This window comes from Diabrotica undecimpunctata, chromosome 7, assembly GCF_040954645.1.
Source record: "Diabrotica undecimpunctata isolate CICGRU chromosome 7, icDiaUnde3, whole genome shotgun sequence".
In the NCBI taxonomy this organism is placed as follows: domain Eukaryota; kingdom Metazoa; phylum Arthropoda; class Insecta; order Coleoptera; family Chrysomelidae; genus Diabrotica; species Diabrotica undecimpunctata.
Window position 1 is genome coordinate 11837954 of NC_092809.1, and position 21799 is coordinate 11859752.

Here is a 21799-nt window from a genome sequence, read left to right on the forward strand (position 1 = left end):
ATAATACTACTAATTTTATTTGGGTAAAAGCTCATGTTGGTATAAAATATATTGAGCATGTTCTATGTCTGATTAACCCAAAGAAAGCGTTTGACAGAGGAAGATTCAAAGATGTAATCTTCTGTTTAGTAGAGAAGTTCCCTAAATATTATAAAAACTATCGAAAACATCTACTAAAACAACAAAATGGAAGTCCGAATAGATGGACAACTTACAGAGCCTATAGAAATAGGCAGCGAAATAAGATAAGGGGACTGATTGAGCCCCAAGCTCTTCAATTTAATCATGCATGAAATCATCAAAGAAGATAGTCTGCAAAGACTGGTATACATATTTAACATAAGAGCAAAAGAATTTAATATGACAATTTCATCTTAAAAACTAAAACAATAGTAGTCAGCAAAGAACCAACCAGATTTAAAATAGAAATTGATGACATCAGTATTAAACAAGTAATGGAAATAAAATATCTTGGAATTACACTGTCCAGCTATGGAGACCTGGACAAAGAAGTGAGAGATCAAGTACAAAAAGCAAATAGATTGGCAAGATGCCTTAATAACACTATATGGCGAAACAGACACATTAACAGTGAGATGAAGTCAAGAATTTATAAAGCCAGTGTAAGAAGAATGATGACATATGCCTCAGAAACAAGATACAGCCACAACGCAAAGGCTAATGGAAACGGCAGAGATGAGAGTATTGAGAAGAATTAGGAAATACGCTTGGAGATCGAAAGAGAAGTGAAGGCATTAGAAGAAAATGTAACGTACAATGTATAAATGAATGGACACGAAATAGATAAAAAGAATGGAGGAGACCCGTGTCGTCAAAATAGCAAGAAATAGCAAAAGAAGTATCGGACGACTGCGCAAAAGATGGAGTGACAATCTTCCATAGAGGTATTAATCCTCCAATGAACAAGCAGAATTGCTTATAACGAGGAAGAAGAAAAAGAAAATTTGTGTTCCTGGCGCTTTTCTTATCTCTAAGAAGTCAAAGAGATCGTTTGGAAAACTTCTTGGCAAACCTTTGTGGACCACTCAACAACACAATGCACAATACGTTTTTACACAATCAGATATTCCAAATTCCAGATGGTTTAATAAACTTAATACCGCCTATAAATATTTTTTTTATAGCCCTTTTTCTATCCGAATTGTCGAATAAAGGCCTCTCCCATTTCTCGCCATTCATCCCTGTTGTGTGCTAGGCGTTTCCAGATTGGTCCTGCGACTCTTTTGATATCGTCGCTCCAGCGCATTTGAGGTCTTCCTCTTGGTCTCTTCGCATCGTACGGTCGCCAGTTTCCGACTTCTTTGTTCCATCTACCATCTTCGAGACGTTCTTTGTGTCCAGCCCATTTCCATTTTAATTTAGCTGCTTGTTTCGCGGCGGCCTTTATTTTTGTTTTGTGCCGGATTGCTTCGTTCGTTTGCCGATCTATTAGTGAGATACCAAGCATCTGTCGTTCCATGGCTCGCTGAGTTTTTCGAATCTTGTCCATGTTCTTTTTTGTGAATGTCCAGGTTTGAGCTCCGTAAGTGAGAACGGGAAGGATACAAGAATCGAACACTTTGGTTCGAAGGTTTTGGGGTATCTTTTTGTCTTTCGGTATGTATGAGAGTTTTCCAAATGCGGCCCATCCCATTCTTACTCGTCTGCTTATTTCGGTAGTTTGGTTTTCTTTGTTTACCTTGATATTCTGACCCAGATATATGTATTCTTCTACATGTTCCACTTTTGTTCCTTGGATGGTTATCGTCGGTTGATCATCTTTATTCGACATTAGCTTAGTTTTACTCAGATTCATTTTCAGTCCTTTTTTTATGGATTCCGTATGAAGCTCATCGATCATCGTCTTTAGTTCTTTCCAGCTGTCGGCTATTAGTACTGCGTCATCTGCATATCTTAGATGGTTTAAATACTTTCCGTTTATCGATAGTCCCTTCGTTTCCCAATTTAGTGATTTAAAGATGTCTTCAAGTGCGGCAGTAAATAGTTTTGGAGATATGCTGTCTTACTCCTCGGTTGATTTTTATTGGCCTCGTTTTCATTCCGTTATCTATCGTGACTACCATTTCAGCGTGTTGATATATATTATGTATTAATATCCTATATCTAGAATCTATTCTGCTGTTGACCAGTGCTTCCTCAATAGCCCATATTTCTATGCTGTCAAAAGCTTTCTCGTAGTCTATAAATGCTAAACAGATTGGTAAATTGTATTCGTTAACTTTTTCTATTAGGACCTTTAGTGTGTGAAGATGGTCACATGTACTGAACCCTTTTCTAAATCCGGCTTGCTCTACTGGTTGATATACATCGAACTTTGTTGTCAATCTATTTGTAATTATTTTTGTGAATGTTTTATAAAGTTGTGATAGTAGTGATATTGGTCGATAATTTTTCAGATCTGTATTGTCCCCTTTTTTGTGTACTAATATTGTGTTAGCAGTATTCCATTCCTTTGGCATGTTTCCTTCAAATAGGCATTTATTAAAAAGTATTTTAATATGCCTATAAATATATAACAACCTTAATAAGATTGAGATTTGGTCACGCTTGTTATCCTGCAAAAATCAAAATTTACAATTCATACTTATATGAAACATGTCAAGAACAAATCGATCTTAACCATATTTTTTAAGTGTTCCAAATATTCTCAACATTCATCTCTTTTAAAAAACTTGCAAACTCTGCAAATATTTCCTCCGTGCCAAATAAATAACCTATTGGCTATTAATTATGAAAAAGTGTATGATTGTCCTTCTTGTATGTAGGCTGTTTCTTCTTTAATATTGGCCTCCTAAATTGTTTAAATTATCGCACCATCTTTTTCTTGGTCTGCCAATACTTCTTCGTCTATTTGGTCCTATCCTCTGCCATTCTACTAATGTATTCGTTCCACTCCTGTTTTCGTTTTGTCCATTTATGTCTTCTATATTGCATGCTCTTCTTATGTTTCGTTTCTCTCCCTATCCAACAGACTTTTCCTGATATTCGTCGGAGTATTTTTTATTTCTCTTGTTTCTAGTAGTCGTCTCGTTTTAGATATGTCAGGTCTTGTCTCCGTCGTGTATGTTAATGTAGGTCTAATTGCTGCTTTATAGATTCTTGTTTTTGTGTCTTGTCTTAGGTGTTTGTTCCTCCAGATTGTGTGAGTAGTCAATCTTAACTCACCTCCTTATCCTTTGTTTTTAATCCAATTGTTATTTACTTTCCTTTCCGTGACCTAATTCTAGTAATGTTTTAAACAAATGTCCTGATGGGTCCCTGGGCGAGAAGCCAGTATCCCTGTCTTTCCTGATTATTGTTTTTTCTTGCTATCACTTTCTCTTTTTGTTTGCTGCAGTTACAGGGATTTTTATGAGGTTCTTCGACTCGAATAGATACACTTTTTGCACTAGCAATTAACCAATTTTTTTTATTATTGGAAAGCAGTAGAAGTTCGGAGCATTGTAATGCGTACGCGGAAGACTGTGCAGAATATTTTGCGATTATTTGATATATTTTTAATATATATTTAATCAGTATATATTGTATATTGTAATGTATTGTATGTATTGTATTGTAATTTATATATTTATATTTTACTTGTATACTTGAGTTGTATTTTAATTCATATTGTTTTGTTTCAGGTGAGTGTTTCACATAGTTTTAATTGCCAAAATAGTAAGTATCTTCTTAAAAATCGTGTATCGTAATCGTAATCGTAAAATATCGTGTAAAAAACTACTGTAAACTTGTTGGTACCTACCATTCTATTTAATTCTCTTTCAGTTATATTAGCAAACCTAATATTTCTTATCTTCGTATATGTCTTCTTCCCGTTGGGCTGCATTCCAAAGTTTTAGCTATCCGTTTCATTTGATCTGCTTTCCTTATGCATTTACATTTTAAACAAATCAAACGTGTTCCTTCCATGAAGCTGAACATGTTCTGCTCCAGTACCATCCTTCTTTTTATATCTGCATTTCTGATATGACGCAGTATTGTTACTCTGCAGCTATTTTTCATGAATCCCATTATGGTGGTTCTAATTTTTTTCCTGCTTATTTGTTTATTACCCAGGACTTATAATGGGTAATCCTCTAAGCCCATTGCTATCATATATTTTTATGAATCATCTAGAGACAAAGATTTCCAAACATCCCGTATTCAAACAGTTTTTATATAGGTGGAGAGACGTAGACGATGTACTGGTATGTGTTACAGGAACTCACAGGCAACTTGACCAATTTTTATCGCGTATTAATTTACTCCATAGTCATATTGAATTTACAATAGAAACAGAACAAAATCAATCCATAAATTTTTTAGATTTAAAAATTATCAGACTTAAAAACAAACATGGATTCTAAGTATTTCATCAACCTACCCATACTGACACGACTATACAAAACTGGCAGCCTATCTCATGTTACGTAGATTAACAGAAATTCCAATGTCAAAATACAACTTTGAGACAGAATTTCATTAAGCAAATAGGAGTAAACAATGGATACAACGAACAAACAATTAATAAAATTTTAAATCAAAAACTACACAAGAAAGCCCTGAAATTAGTATTTTCACCACCAGAGAAAAAATCCAGGACCTTCTGCTCGATTACATAAATAGGCAAAATATCAACAAAGACATAAAAAAGAAAGTAATAACACCAGCTTTTAAAACAAACAACAATTTAGGCAAATATATTAAAAACAACAAGAGCCAAAATAAAAAGCACTTACACAGTGGTGTATACAAACTTAAATGTGGCGACTGCCCAAAAATTTACATCGGTCAAACTGGTAGAACTTTTTACAAATGTATAGCAGAACATAAAAGGGCTTTCAATAATAGAAAAACAGATTCTACATACGCACTTCACCTTTTAGATCATAATCGTTCTTTTAGTGACAAATTTCAAATTATTCACATCCAATATAAAGGCTATTTTTATTAGAATCTATGGAAATTAACAAATTAAAAAACAGACATAATTCTGAATGACCAAAACAGATCACTTGAGAAAGGCACTCTACCAAAATCGCTATAGTGATAAGATTTTATAATTAATGTTGTGTAAGTTTTGAAAACAAAGTTTTACGTGTTTTATTGGCATATTTAATGCAGATTTTCCTAAAGAAATGCATATTTTTGGGTAAATTATTGCATACTTATGACTTTTTTGCATATTTGCCCAAGTCTAGTATAAGTTTTCTTTTTTTTTGTGCGTGTCCGGTAATATCTGATTATGTCTATGAACCACATTTGTTTGTTTCTTCTTTTTTGCGTCAATTTCCTCCTCGATGGTCTTTTTTTTGCAAAAATGTATCCCAATCACTTAAATTTTCCAGTGCCTTTCTGTTCTTGTTGTTTGTACCTCTGGCACGTAATTGTGGGATCTTCGTACCACACCATAACTTATTATTTGATTAAATTGCACCAAGAAGTTCTAAAAAAGAACCAATGGAATTTTGTTTTATATTTATTTTCTAGCTTATTTTTAACGTTTTTCAGGAATGAATTTTGCTGTCTCACTACTCAATTTCATTGAACTGTAATACTGACGGTATTTTTTTTATTTGGATTCATTAAACATCCTGTATAACATATTTTAGAATATATTTATAACAGTACATTTTCAAGCCGTTGTTTCAAATACGCCACTGTCAGTTCAATTCCGTAGGTCTCGCTTTCATAAACAATGAAGTAATTCTGACGCCGTTTCTCAGAACCTCCAGATAATAATAATAACAACATACAGTAACATACAGGCGGGCACATGTCCGCCATGTGAACATGAATCGTTTTACAGACGGGCGTTAAATTTAGCTGGGGCTTTGATTTCCGAACATTTACATTAAAGTTTATTTTAAGCTTTATTTGACGGCCACATGCCCTTTTTTCTCGTTGGGAAATAAGTCATTTGGAACTAATTGAAAGGATTTTGATTCGTCAGTGATTCTATGTTACACCTCTGAAGTCGACAGGATGTAAATTATTTAATGATTTATTTAATCAGGGTTTTTGCCGGTATATGGCAGTGAAAAAATTCAGAAAGCGGACCGATTTTGAACCGAAAATGTAGTTTTTACAACGATGTTATATTTTCTTAGGATGAATTACTTACTAAAATTTTAGCATCTATCTTAGTACACTAAATCTTATACAAGTTGGCCTTACCATTATGTTCAAATTTTGGGAATGGGACCTATATGTTTAAGCGATAATACTTCTTCTAAAAGGCACATAGAATTCTTCTAAAAGTCATTTAGAATTCTACAGAATTCTTCAATTGTTTAAAAAATTCTGCGGAAATAACTATTTTATTGACTATTTTTGACAATGATCCTGATCAAGTAATTTTTTTCTTGTGGAAAATGATGTGGATTACGCCCTAAAACTCTCCAAATTTTGATTCTTGATAATCGAAATTAATCATTACAAATTAGAAAAAAACACTTTAAAAACTTTCATTTTTGTACAGATGTATTTATTTTTGTCAACGTAGGCAAATGGTCTTCATAAGTTTCAATCTACTTTTATCTGTTAATACATTCAACTGCAACATTCATATCAATTGCAAGGCCTATTGAGTTGAGTATCGAAACCCTGCTCATTGATAAGGCAGCAGTAAAGCTTCATGCTGGTGCTTGAAGTAAACTGAATCTCCAAGCAAGCAAGCAAGCAATTTGATTAAACCCAGCCTGTGAGAAATGTTCACCCCTAAGAATTACGTTCGGGCGTAACAATTCATTTGAGCGAGGTGTGTTAACTCGAGTAAAAACAGGAGTCACCCCACCGCGCTCCAATGCTCCAGACCATCCCTTTCCCCCCTATAGCACTCTGATGCGCGATAGGGGCACAACTATCAGCCAAATGCTCTTCATGTGGAGGTCCTGGGTAATAGAACCCCAACATGGTTTCCTAACCGATTGCAAAACTCAGGACAGCGCATTGTCGCTATGATCCTGTTATCTTAATGCGGCTTATCCGCGAACTAAAATTGTTTACTTGGGCCTCAAGTCTCCGCTCTGAGCCTAGGCTCAGTTCGGCAACTTGGTGCTTAAGGGGTTGGGCCCTACGTGCCCGGGTTTTGGGGTTTTTGTTAATTTTTTTGGTGGCTTGCGCCGGTTTTTGTTAGTGTTTTTTAATTTTTTTGGTGGCCGAACCCGGTTTTTTGTGTTTTTTGTAATTTTTTTTGTAGGTGGCCCTGAAACAAAAAATCAGAATTAGTGTAAAGTCTGTACTATGAGAAATTGAGAAATATATAAATATAAAACAATATAACAATATAGATTTTATCGTCTTTAGGCAACTGGGCCCACTGTCTTCTATGTGCGTTGTTGTTATTTTGAAGTATTTTCTCTCTAGTGTTTTTTATTTTCTCTCTAGTGTTTTATTTTCTCTCTGGTATTTTTATTTTATTCAACTATCTTGGTACGTAATCTTTTTGCAACTTATCTTGGTACGTTGACTACTTCTCTTAGGCTGTTGTTGTGTGCCGCTTGTATTTTCTTTTTTGATGTGTTACATATGTGTCCCCAGGCACAGTATGGGCAGTATTATGCTGTTTATTAGTCTTATCTTTGTTTTTATTCTGAGTTTACTTTTTCTCCCTGTTAGTCCTCTTATTGAAGCTCTTGCCATATTTGCCTTTTGTACTGTGGCTTCTACGTGTTTGCTGAATGTTAAGCCTTTATCCATAATTACTCCGAGGTATTTTGCTTCGCTTTTCCACTCGATGTCATTTTCTTGCACAGTTACCTGTTCTTCCGGTTGCTGATGCCTCTTTTTGAAAAATACAGCCTGTGTCTTGCCGGAGTTTATTGCTATTTTCTATTTTAAACTCCATTCTTCTATATCGTCTAGCGCTGTTTGTAGGTTATTTACCGCAATGTCTATATTTCTATGTTTGGCCGCTATCGCTGTGTCGTCGGCATAGAGGCTTAGTAATGTACCTGGTGTTCTAGGTATGTCTGCTGTGTATATTGAGTACAGTAGGGGTAACAGTACCGCTCCCTGTGGTACTCCAGCCTCCGGGTTCCCGAGTTCGGATAGGACTTGTCCTATCCGGACTCTGAAACGTCGGTTGCTCAAGTACGACGAGATCAGCCTTATCATTGCTCCACTGTACCCGTATCCCTTCATTTTGTATATTAGTCCTTTATGCCAGACTCTGTCGAATGCCTTGCTTACGTCTAGGAAGGCGGCTCCTGTATATTGTTTGTCGTTGAATCCAGCTGCTATGTACTCTGTTAGTCTGAGTACTTGTAGCTCACTGGAGTGTTCTGATCTAAAACCGAATTGAGCTTCAGGTATTATCTCTAGTCTATCTGTTTCAGCTTGTAGTCTGCTGAGTATAATTCTCTCTACAATCTTGCTGATTGCAGGTAGTAAGCTTATTGGCCTGTAGTTTTGCGGGAATGTGCTGTCTTTTCCGGGCTTTGGTAGCATTATGACACGGGCCTCTTTCCATCTGTTTGGGAATTTCTTAAATCTTAGCATTGCTTTTATGATGTTAGTTAGGTATACTATAGCTCTCACTGGTAAATATTTTAGTGTCCTGTTTGTGATTTGGTCGGGTCCGGGTGCTTTTTTCGACGAGCTATTTTTAGTTAGTTCGTTTATCTCCTCTGGTGTTGTAGGAGGGATAATTTCATTTGGATTATCGGGTCTTTCTCTTTGTCTTTCAACTTCTTCTATGAAGTCGATGTCCTCGTAACTGACTCTCCTGGTCGACGCGGTTTCTTATATAGTCGATCGAACCGCGCTTCTCTCGAACAGTCCTTGGCAAAGCTTCTTGTGATTGGTCCTGTTCGTGTATAGTTAGGCGGGGTCGCACTAGTCAGTCTTTTTCTTTAATACCGTTTTCCATGTTGTTGGCAGCCTTTAAGTATCATCTCTTTCAGTATCATCACAGAAGATTCTGTCTCCGGCTTCTTCAAGCAATGTAGCCTTCCTTAAATTATTTTAAAGTGTTTGTTTGTCTATTTGTAGTGTAGTGTAATGTACAATTATATGTTTATGACATCTTGTTTATGCCGGATAGGCCACAATTGACGAAATGCCCCTGAAGATGATCTAGGGATCGAAAGTACTTGGGCAAGATTTAATTAAACTGTGCTCGATATATGCCTTTTATCTGATCAAAGTTAATTTCAAATTTATTTAGCAAAAATTTGAACCTTCGATCTGAATAAGTGTTTTGATTTTCAAATTGATTGTAGGAAAAGATATCATATTATAATAATATAATATAATATAATATAATATAATAATATTCATATCAATAAATATTCTACCGAGAAAAAGACGTTGTCACGTAAAATCTTCGCCCGTAAAACCGACTTTACAGGCAACCGATTTTTTTTTCTCTACATTTCGACGTTGTTTGTCTAGCATTGATTTTTCGGTTGGTCTGTTCGATATACGATTTGCCACAGTCCTCACATGGAATATCGATTACTCCTTGATTTTCTAACGATATTTTTGTTTTGGTGGATGGCAAAATAGCTGATATTTTCCTGTCAGTATTAAATATCGTTTCAATTTTGTTTTTTCTTAACACCCTCTCTATTTTATCTGTTGTACCCTTTACATATGGAAGAATGGCTTTTGTAATTGGTTTTTTATCTTTTATTGGGTCCTTCTTTGCATCGGTGTGGCAAACACCAAGACTTAAAAAATAGGGCCGAATGGAAAAATAGGCTTAGAAATGTCGGGAGGGCACGTAAAGCCCTCAGTAATGTTAGACGCTTACGCGAGTGTAACACCAAACCTTAGTCAGAAGGTCGGACGAATTTTAACTTTGAGTCAGATAAATTGCTGCGCTTTACAAAATCGCGTTTAAAAAAAATGTATAATACTAATATATATATATATATATATATATATATATATATATATATATATATATATATATGTATATATATATATATATATATTAGTATTATACATTTGTTTCCACATCGGTATTTGAATCCAGGAACTTGAAACTTCAAAAAAATTTCCAGAATTATTAAATTTTTTCCCTTATTTTTAATTTCAAGGGTATCAATGTTTTATGTTTCGACATGAAGTTTAAATAAGTCAAACTATTTATTGACCTTTATTCTTTCGCTTCTCCCTTCGTTCCAGGGGGGTGCGGATTGTTTAGCACAGCTCTAGTTAATATCATGAAACATATGCATTTTGATTATTTTCTGTAACGTCCATGTTTATTTTTGATAGTCTTCTTGTTAAAGCACGATAAATCGTTAATAAATTCATTTATTCATGCCCTTTCTTTAAACTACTATAAAATGTCTTAAATATTCTATAACACTTTTGAGCTTCCTTCCGTATTTACGTTCATGCTTACAGTGCAGATTTAATGTAATTAACCAAAATTGAGAGTGAACTAAAGCTTCCCGTCCTGATAAGGACAAAGATAAGACCGTCTCGCTCTAATGTTCAATTGAAGCGTGCGAAATTCGCCGTATTGTTCCGAAACAACAAAGAAAAGAGCTCCCTCAAGATAAACACATACACACAGAGAGTCAGAGTGAGTGTATATATATAGAGCATAGAAGCAAGAAATACAGAGCCGTCTAAATAGTAGGTAAAAGGTAAAGCAAATTGGAGGGAAACATCGTTTCTCTCTTTATCCAGCCCACCGCTGGCACTAATCGTATTTATCCAGGTTGAATCGATAGAGCAACCAGTTGATTTCACATTTCACAGAATGTTAAGCTCCGTAGTTTTGGGAATTGAGTTAAATCCTGCAATTTGGTGGTTAAATCGTTCTCAGTCTTTTTCGGTTAAACACGTTATTAAAGTCTTCGGAAATATAGAGATAGGCCACGATTTTGACAGGACATTTAATAGTAAAAGGAAATTACTATCTATTACGAATGATTGGTAAAAAGTTAAAAAATATAAGTTGTATTTAACAGAATATTTCGTTCTATAAATTACTTTTGCTAATATTTTTATCAAAAAAAAAAAAGAAGCATACTTTAGAAATTAACAAATAAAATTTAGGCGGAAAAAAGCAAAATATGAAATTAAAGAATTAACAAGTGCAACTGAAATTCAAAAATCTTAGTATTTGAGGACCAGTGCTTAACTTCTTCTTCTTAACATGCCATACACCAAATTGCGTAGGCGACTATCTCATTACTAGAATTCTGTTCTTGGCGGCGTGACACAGCTCGCCTTTATTGTGTATTCCTGTCCATTCTTTAATATTCCTTAACCAGGATAATTGTTTGCGGCCGGCTCCTCTCCTACCTTCGATCTTCCCTTGTAGGATTAACTGTGGTATTTCATATTTTGCTCCTCTCAATATGTGCCCAAGGTAACCAATCTTGCGTTTTTTAATTAATTCAAAGAGTTCTCTTTCCACGCCGGCTCTCTTAAGGACGTCATCGTTTCGAACTCTATCCACCCAAGGTATGCGCATCATTCTTCTCAATGACCACATTTCAAATGCTTCAAGTTTGTTGATAGATGTTTTTTTCAAAGTCCACGTTTCCATGCCATAAAGCAAGATGGACCATATGTAGCACTTGACCATTCTGTAGCGTATTTCGAAATTTAGGTTTTGATTACATAGGAGCGGTCTGAATTTCACAAAAGCTTGTCTTGCCATTTGTATTCGGATTTTTATCTCTTGTTGTGGATCCGATTGGTCATTGATTGTGGTGCCAAGGTATTTAAAAGTTTTCACGCGTTTTATGCGATCGTCACCTATGCATATTATCGGGTTTTCTGGAGGGTTTCTGCTAATGAAAATATATTTCGTTTTCAAAATGTTGATTTTGAGGCCATATTTTTTACCTATGCTATTCACCCTATCAAGTAATAACTGCTGATCTTCCAAATTATCAATTATAATCACTGTGTCGTCCGCATAGCGTAGGTTGCTAATTGGTATGCCGTTCACCTTAATGCCTAATTCCGTGTCTTCTAATGCTTCCGCAAATATATTTTCAACATATAAATTAAAAAGCATCGGAGAGAGTATGCAGCCTTGGCGGACACCTTTCCGGATTTCAAATTCATCCGTATATTGGTCTTGATCAATCCTCACCTTTGCCATTTGGTTCCAGTATAGATTCTGAATAATTCTGATCTCCTTCTAGTCCATGTTGGCCCTATGTAGTAGTTCCATCATGATATCATGTTTAACATTGTCAAATGCCTTCTCGTAGTCGATGAAGGTGAGGTAGACATCTTTTCGTTGATCTAAACAGTTTTGTATTAAGGTGTTCAAACATAAAATTGCCTCTCTTGTTCCTAGTCCTCCCTTAAAACCGAATTGTGTTGACCCGCTAAGTTCTTCTAGTATCTTGTACATTCTTGAGTGTAATATCCTAAGGAAGAGTTTCAGCAAGTGACTCATTAAACTGATTAAGCGGTGTTCATTGCATTTTGTGGCATTAGCTGTTTTTGGGATCATCACAAAGGATGACTGCAGCCATTCTCGCGGAATGTAACCAGTATCATAAATTCTATTGAACAGCTTTACCAAGATTTCGATATTCTCCTCGTCTAGTAGTTTTATTGCTTCTATATTAATTTCATCTGGACCTGTTGCTTTATGCATCTTTGTGGTTCTAACTGCATATTCTATTTCACTTCGCATTATTGATGGCCCTGATAAGTTTTCGGAACGAAGTTTGCGCGTTGGTTGTGTTGGTCTTTCCTCATTAAAAAGTCTTTCTGCGTATTCTTTCCACGCCATTGCTATCTCCTCTTCTGACTCTATGCATTCGTTTCTGTCGTTGCGTATTCTTGTTCTGTGGTGGCTTTTGTGTATATTCGATATTTCTTTGATCTTCTTATGTAGTCCAAAACTATCTCCTTTTTCCTGCAATTGTTCTATTTCGTTGCACCTTTCCACCATCCAACGTTCTTTTGCTTTCTTAATTTTCTGGCGAATTTCTTTGTGTATCTGTTTGTATTTGTCTTGATTACGTTGTTGTTTATGTTGCCTTCGCTTTTCCATTAGATCCATAATTTCGTCCGTCATCCATTCGTTATGCTTTCTCTTTCTGATCTGTGTTTTAACTTCCCTGTTTACTGCCAGAATCGTTCCTTTAATATCATTGACCATCTCTTCGATATCATCATTTTGTTCTATTATTCGCATTCTTTCATTAATTTGATTTGCATAACTCTTCTTCAGATTTTCGTCTCTCATCAGTTCTCTTGTATTTATAGGCGTGCTGGTGTTTGTATTTGTTCTCTTAATTTTTGCTAGTTTTAACCTCACATCTGCTATTAGCGGATTATGATCGGATGCAATATCAGCACCTGGATATGCTGCGATTCTTTTGATAGCGTTACGAAATCTTCTGTTTATTAAAACGTAGTCAATTTGGTTTCTAATTATTCGATTTGGACGGTCTCCTGGTGATTTCCAAGTATATAACTTACGAGGTGGGAGCTGAAACCATGTGTTCAAAACCGTTCTCCTGGCAGAATTCACACAGCAGGTCGCCTCTTTCATTTCTAACTCCAAGGCCGTACTCTCCAATTATGTCTTCATATCTTCCTTTACCCACCTTGGCGTTAAAGTCGCCCATTATTATGTTTATGTCCTCTTTCTTTGTTAGTCTTATTGCTTTTTCCAGATCTTTATAGAACTTAGTTATTTCTTCTTCTGACTTATCTGCTGTTGGTGCTTATGCTTGTGTCACATTTATGTTTACTGGTTTGCCTGTCATTTTGATCAACATGACTCGTTCGGAAATTGGAACAAAATCTGTCACCGATTTACTGATCTTCCTGTCAAGAGCAATAGCCACTCCATGTCGGTGATGTCTATCTGTTGGGTCACTACACGAGTAATACATAGTAATCTTATCTTTCGTAAACTGTCCAGATCCAGTCCATCGGACTTCACTGACTCCCATTATATTTATTTTTAGCCGATTCATTTCCTTTATAAGGTTGTGTAGTTTTCCTGGTTCGTAAAGACTATTAACATTCCATGTTGAAATTCGTTGGATATCATCTATTTGGCACCGGGAGATTCTTCGCACCCTCTGACCATCTAAGGCCTGCCCGGGACTGAGGGCCATTGTTTTGTTTTGTTCTGCCATAATGAGATGAGTTATCCTGGGGAAAAGGTAGTGTTGTGGTATCCCGTTACTTTCAACACCGCAGTACCTCAGCCATTCAAACTGTCCTAGTCATGCCTGTGGAATTCCAATAACAAGCCGGTCCAAGATAATTTCTTTTGCGCCTTGCGTTGGTACTGGTGATCGCTGCTGCCCTTCACCAGGGTTGAGGACTAGGAGGGATAAATATGGAGGGTGTAGGATAAAGGTTATGGGACATGAGATTCCACGGTGTGGGATGGTGGAATATCATGAGCTAGCGTGGGCAGGGTCGCTAATCCCTGAAGTAGGTCTGTTTCCACCGGGATCGTGAAAAGTACCCACCCGCTACCCCTAGTGCTTAACACACAACTCTAAAGCGAATAATTATAGAGGGTGATTCTTTGGGAGTTCCATTTATATGTTTTAGAAAATCTAGACATAATTAATATCTGAACATTTATAATAAGGGATCTTAAAAAATGCTCAAATAATCTAAAATCCTCCTACCACTTCCCCATTTTACAATGCCCTGTATATTTTACACCTTTTGAGAAAACAGCTCTCCTGAAACACTGTCCGATTTTACACCCTGTATCTTTATAAATAATAAAATTGTAAACATTTAGTTAAGTAAAAATGTTTTTCTAGTACCGTTTATTTTGATGAAATTTCTTTCTTTCTTTCTCCCCTTCCTTTTACCCTATCAGGGTGTCTGATTTGGGTTAGCTATTTTAATTTTCATTTATCCACCTCTTCCATTCTTTTCTGTTTCCTGTCATTATTTTAAATTCCTCGAGTGATTCCCGCCTCTACTACTTGCTGTATCCATTTTTTTCTTGGTCTGCCTCTTTTTCTTTTTCCGATGTTTTTTGCTTCATAAATTTTTCTTGTTAGTCTATTGGATTGCATCCTCATCAGATGCCCATACCAGTTCATTTGTCTCTTTGCTATTTTGTTCATTATCGGTTCCTGGTTGGCCATTCTCCTAATAGTCTCGTTGCTTAATCCATCCCATTTTATCTTTCCAACTATCCTTCTTAGATGTCTCATGTCCATTGCGTTTATCCTGCTCTTATGTTTTTCCAGAATTGTCCAGTTTTCACTTGCATAGAGCACAGTCGGTATCACTATTGTGTTATATATTTTTATTGTTGTTTCTCGTGCCTGTTCTCTTTTTCCCATTATTGGGGCTAACGCATAATATAACTTGTTTGATTTCTTTGCTCTATTTGTTATTTCCCCGTCTATTTTTCCGTCATTAGTTATTCCCAGGTATTTGTAAGTTGTTACTATTTCCAATTCTGAGTTTTTACATTTTATCTTAATTTGGTTATCTTCCTTATCTCCTTTGCCGCTGATTATCATTATCTTACTTTTTTCCTCGTTTATCTCCATTTTAAGTTCTTCTATTTGTTCTACCCATATATCCATTAGTTTCTGCATTTTATTCTCGGAATCTGCTATTAGTACTATGTCGTCTGCATACATTAAGGACTCTATTGTTACCGGTTGTAATCTGCGGTAACCTATTATTGTCTGTATTTGATTGGTTCTGACTCTAGTCTTTCTTATCAATTCGTTCATTACTATTATGAATCAAAGGGCTGAGACTATCTCCTTGTTTAATACCTCTCTTCCAATTAAACGTTTCCGATCTTTCCCCTGTTATTTGTACCCTTCCTTTTACCTCTTTGTAAGTACTTTCTATAATTTTTATCAATGGATTAGGTACTTTTATTTTCCTCAAGCATTTCACTATAATATGTCTTTATATCGTGTCAAATGCTGCTCTTAGGTCTATTAATGCCAATACTAGTTTTTCCCCCGTATCTATGCTTCTTTCTATTAGGTTTCTAATGATATATATGTTGTCATTTGTCTGTCTTTCCGGTCTAAATGCCGTTTGTTCTTCTCCCAATACCATTTCTACTTCTTGTCTCAGTCTCTTCTCTATTATTTTCGTATATATTTTAAAGCATACCGATGACAGACATATTGCTCTATAGTTGTCGCAGTTTACATGTTCTCCTTTTTTGTATATTGGCACGATGATATTGTTCTGCCAGTCTTTAGGAATTGTTTGTTTTTCCCACGCCTCTTTATATATTTTCCATAGCCAGTTTATTCCTTCTTCTTCCATGTATTTTACCATTTCCGGTTTAATTTCATCATCTCCACCTGCCTTGCTTATTTTAATATTTGATAATCCTTCTATTACTTCTTCTCTACTTATTTGCTCTGGCTCTGTGTTTTCTTCGCCTTCATTGATTATATTGTCTTCCTTTATAACTTCGGTATCAAATTTTTTCTCATAATATTCTTTTCATACCCCAGCTATTTGTTCTGGGCTTATTTGTATTTGCTTTGAAGTATCTCTTACTGCGTTGATGAAATTTCAAGATTTTGTAAATTAAATAATATTTAATATACAAGGTGATTTAAAAAAAATTCCCACATCTCTTAACCCATTAATGACCACCGTGTTTTATTTAATACGCGAGACACTGCTATATATTTCGCCTTTTACTAGTCAGAAAAAAAAGTAAACATTAGTTGTTTTCCCAATATAGGTTACAAACTAGATGTTAGAAGGTAACTGTTTATCATAACATTAGAAATTTATAACCGCTTGGCGCTAAAGGGTGATTAGTTTTGTTAGTTTTCTTAGGTTATATTAACTCACCGGTCGAATTTTAGGAGTTTAGCTAACGTTATTAGAAAGAAGTTTGACTGTTCTTTTTAAGTTTTGTTAACGACTTTATATACCTAAATTTAGCAGTTATAAAAATATTTAGCATTAAATGTAGAAATTAAATGTTTGTATTTTAACTGTGGTGTATTTTTTGATTTACATGGAGATACAATTTTACAACTGTATATTCTTCATCTCTGATTGTGTGATCAAATAGTTTTCTCACCCGCTGGTTATAATTTATCGAACTCAAAATCCACGCGTTCACTTCCCCTCAGCGAACGAACAATGCCATTCAAACTCGATGATAAGAAATGACATAACGATGACCAAACATTTTTTCTAATACTCCAGCCACGAATAGTATACTTCCATAGGCATTCCTTTATACTATCAACCCACGCATTTCACGTCTTCTAATGGCCTCACGACTCGTACAACAATAAAAAAAGAAGTCAAAAACAGCCTTTTCTACATTCCGCTGCTGCTGATGAGGGTCAAGATTTGTAATTACAGAAAAAGGAAAACGAAATATCACGTACTCGGAGCGTTCGGTTCGTTCTTCGTTCGTTGTTTCTGCATGAGGTACTTACGCACAATCAAGCATTGGAAAGACGGAGGGACATAATTAGGCGAATAAGTTAAGTTTTATAGAATATCGACGGTAAGTTGGTTCAAAAACATTGTTACATTCAAACGGTCCGCTGTCCAATAATTATCTTCCTCATATTGTCATTTTTAATATATTCGACTATGTTCGTTTTTCTTTTATTCAATTTTTGCTTTATTGTAATATTTATTGAGATTATCTTTTGATTTCTCTGCTGAATATGTGTGTGTAATTGGTAGGTACTGTTCGTTGCAAGATATTTCAGATTTAATCTTCTAGGTATAGTTGTATACAGGGTCGGACTTATATACTGATACATTTTATCAAAATTACGGCAATCCCACAAAGAAAAGAAAAATACATATAAGTAATACTTTTATATTAAAATATATATTTAGCATAGTGAAAAAATACAAAAAAAAATAATTTTAAACTTAACTATCGTCTACTTTTAAATCGGTATTACTATCATCGCTGTCGTTTAAATCTATAACTACTCTATTTATAATGTTTTCGAACTGTAAGTATTTTTCTTTTAGTTTTTTGACGTGCTCTATACATTTTTTCCAATTATCTGCTGTAATATTGTAACATTTTTTTAATTAATATAATAAATTAATTTTAATTCCTTTTACCCATGTGGATGATACGTTGATGGTCGTGTTTACGATCAGAAATTTTTATTGCGAAACTACCGAAATATGACTGAAGAATCTACCTACGTATTTATTTAAAGACGCCGGTTTGGCGAATCCTTAGTTAATCCTTTTCCGGGTTCTTTGTCATAAATTCGGTAATTGTCGTCGAACGCCCGTTGTAATGTTTTTCGGGAAAAACCTAATCTAGGAGATTTGATGATATTTCATCCCGTTGGTAGGTAGAAGTATACCGTTATGTTCAATGTTAGTTAGAACTTTTTACTTTCTCAGAAATACATACAACTGGCCTATGATTTTTCAGTGGAAGATACCCTCACCTTTTCTTGGGTAGTTTGGTAAAAATTTTAGAGGAACCAAGTTACTTACCGATGGGCATTCGTCGAGTTAAGACGCTTAACTCACATTATCGTATCTGCTATCTTACCGTCTCTGTGCATTTTCTGTGTGTATACACTTGTTTATTATCTTTACTTATTTCGTCCGTTGGACCCATTCCTAGTTCCAAAAGCTAGTTTCGAACCCACGACTCGCTCTCCACCAACCATCTGGCTGCCGTCCGCAGTGTCTCCATTGGTGACCTTTCTAGCACCATCCAAAAAAGGTTTCCGAGGTTACAATATTATTACATTCGGTCTACATTCGATGAAGAAAAATATTTATACAATAAAAAATAATACTTACTTTCCCCAAAAAATTTTTCCAACACATAAATTCACTATTTCGATAAAAAATATTGCTTCAAATTAGAGTCATACATATGATACCGTTCATTCACTACACGTGTACAAACGAATAAGGTTATAACGATCTTTCTCTTGACCGTTAGGCAACCAAACATACAGATGCGTAGTATAATGTGTCCTAGCTATGATGTAAGAATTTTCGATGGGTGGTGGATATTATGCATACTAACACTTTGAAAATTTAAAACCATAAAAGGTTTCGTCTGCGGTAGAGGGTTAAGGCTAGAATTATTATTCAAAATTGGCTCGGTGAGTGTTGCATCAGTTAGGGGTTAAATTAAATGTTACTGGAATAGATAATGTCAAACAAAAAAGATACATTTTTAACATAAACCTTGTATTAAAATTTACCGAACATAAAAAATTCATAGACATTCATAAATAACAGCCTCCCATTGGAAAATAATTGACCCATTATTTTTCAAAATGACTCAACTGAGAAAACAGACAATTGTACCCCGAAGAAATAAATCTTCATACCTGAATACTAAAAGTATAGGGACGTAAGGGTTTTAGAACGCAGTTAGAAAAGCTAACTTATAAATTATTTCCTTCCGGGGAGCAATTTTTCCGTCGTTTAGACGAAAACAATTATTTGAAAGATGGTGTTTTATTGGGGATTAAAGAACACTTAAAATAAAGAATTCATACAAAAAGGACAGTAAACAAAAGATATTAGTCTCACCCCGAAAAAAAGGTCATGACAAGTGGCTGTTTGGACTATGAATATTGCATAAAAGCATATAAAATTTATTGCGTTGAAAATTAACGAAAAACCATTGAACTTATTTTACATTTGGAAACTGGTACTGGAGAATAAACTTAAGTTCTTAATTCAACTTACTCATTGCCTGTTAAGTTTCAACGTCGTTGATTATCTTTTGATTTATGGATGTAAACCATGTGTATTTTAAATGAAGCTTGATATTTTCTGGACTTTCTATTATCTTATGTACTTCACTTGATTATAAATGACTTTTTCTTTAAATCAAGTTTGGTGTCGTATTTCTACACCAAAATCCAGTTAATTTATAACTCTTTATACGTAACAAATAATCCATTGTTATCATTCATATGTCTTGTATGTAAATTATTAGATAGAACAAACCCTCCTTGCCTCGATATTGTTCACAATGCACCCATTGAAATGTTTGTACGTTCGCCAATGAAAATTAATAAACGCACAGATTCTTTAATGCTTTCAGCCTCAATTATTAGGCTTTGTTGTATGTTGCTGAACGCGAAGAATCGTCAAGGTCGAATGATTTTATGATCCTAACTATATTTCTTACAGGGTGTTCTTTGTTTCTTATCCGCAAAGTTATCACGTTTCATAAATAAACCGACTTCGTTTCACATGCTTTCATACTTGACTTGCAGTGACAATAACCAGAAAATAAATAAAATAATACACAAAATTGACATAACACACATTTGGTACATTATCTCGTTTTCTAAAAAACAATGATTTGCAGAATATTGTATACATGACTAGGGGAGAGGCACCACTTATTTTTTAGTGGAACTTTTTTTATTATTTTTCTATTGAGAAACATGTATGATTCTAATAAAATCTTTCCGCTCAATACCATTTTTACTTCCGAATCAGCTCTACTGGGAGATCATCTGATCATAAAGGTTCAATTCACAATGAAAGTATTATAACGTTTTATTTATATTTTGAACAATCGCAGCTTTTGTCCATCTGTTTCTACATTTCGCCATACAGTTTCCTCACTTTTGGTCACCCAAAAACTGGTTAAAAATAATACAAGTTGATATATTACCTAAATATTTATTGAACTGCAAAGATAGGTAAAACAAAATAAATTTGTGGTAACATAAATGAGTTAAAAGCAATGAAACAGTTTGTAAATAATGTTTATGATTTCATATTTGTTTATAAATGTCTAGTTCTCCTGGAAAAATAGTCTTAAATGTTCTTCCTTGTTCCTGGACAATGGGCTCGGTTAGCTTTCCCAAAATGTTGCCTTTATCTATACTGCAAGCGTCATTTCTATAGGACAAAACACAGTTTTCTTTTCATTAATACTTTTGAAACATTGTATCTCATACCCTTCTGTAAATCTAGAAGCTCAAAGTCTCCCAATTTGAGATCATCGGTATCGAGCGTTTCAATATTTTCTTGTTCTGGTTTCATAAAGCCAACATCGTCTCCACTACTACCACTTTCCTTCCAGTCTTCCTGCTCTTCTGAAGAAGAGCATGAAACTAGAGCTTGTTTATTTAGGTTTCGTCGTTTTAAATTTTGTTCCATTTTTTCGACTTACTTTATTGCTTTTGTTTTTCTTTATCATTTCTAAGTTTCTCACATTCTTCATGATACTTCAGTCACGTATCAGATGTGACAACTCTTTGTGTGTATTCCTTTTTTCTTTGAGTCCGGTTCCTTTTGTTAAGGGTAAGGATAAGGGTATTCCATTGTAAAATTCTGGTGAAGAAATCGGTTTTTGTGGAAAAAATGTTACATTTGTTTTCTTCTACCTTATCTGGACGAAAAATGCTATCCATCGCAATATTACTAGCATTCGATGTGGTGAAAACTTGAAACCTTAAATAATCAGATTCGGAAGATTCCGAAAACACAGTATTTATCATATTATCATTTAAAGTAGATACCAGGGGACATATATTTGGAAGAGCATGATTATCTGGTTCTGGATCTTCTCTCGCCAAGTTTGGTTGACTTTTTACTTCCTTTGTAATTTGAAACCAAATACTGTACAGCGATTTATCTTATATTACCTTCCCATTCATGGTTTCTTTTTGTTGTCTAAAATTGGTCCAGGAGAACCACATCAATTTTTGATTCTAAATGTTTAAGGAAAACTAGCTAGTTTGAGTGTTTATAACTTTAGTTTTAGACATATCGAGTTTTTTCAATACAATTTTACGGTAGTCCACATTATTTTCTGAAAAAGGAAACATACTTTAAGTCCTAGTACTATATTTAAGGCCATTTTTGAATCATCAATCAACTGAGCCAG

The 21799-nt window shown here is 34.8% G+C and overlaps 1 protein-coding gene across 6 annotated transcripts in view; it reads left to right on the forward strand.

The window, feature by feature from the left end:
- The window catches only part of heph (polypyrimidine tract-binding protein 1 heph), a 539711-nt gene that overhangs the window by 273233 nt on the left and 244679 nt on the right, over positions 1-21799 (forward strand). Inside the window, exon 3 of one of the 6 annotated variants that reach the window (XM_072536699.1) lies at positions 3645-3678. The exons of the other annotated variants lie outside the window; for them this stretch is intronic. The gene's annotated coding sequence lies outside the window, so the exon portion shown is untranslated. The remainder of the gene's footprint in view (positions 1-3644; positions 3679-21799) is intronic. 6 annotated transcript variants of the gene reach the window in all.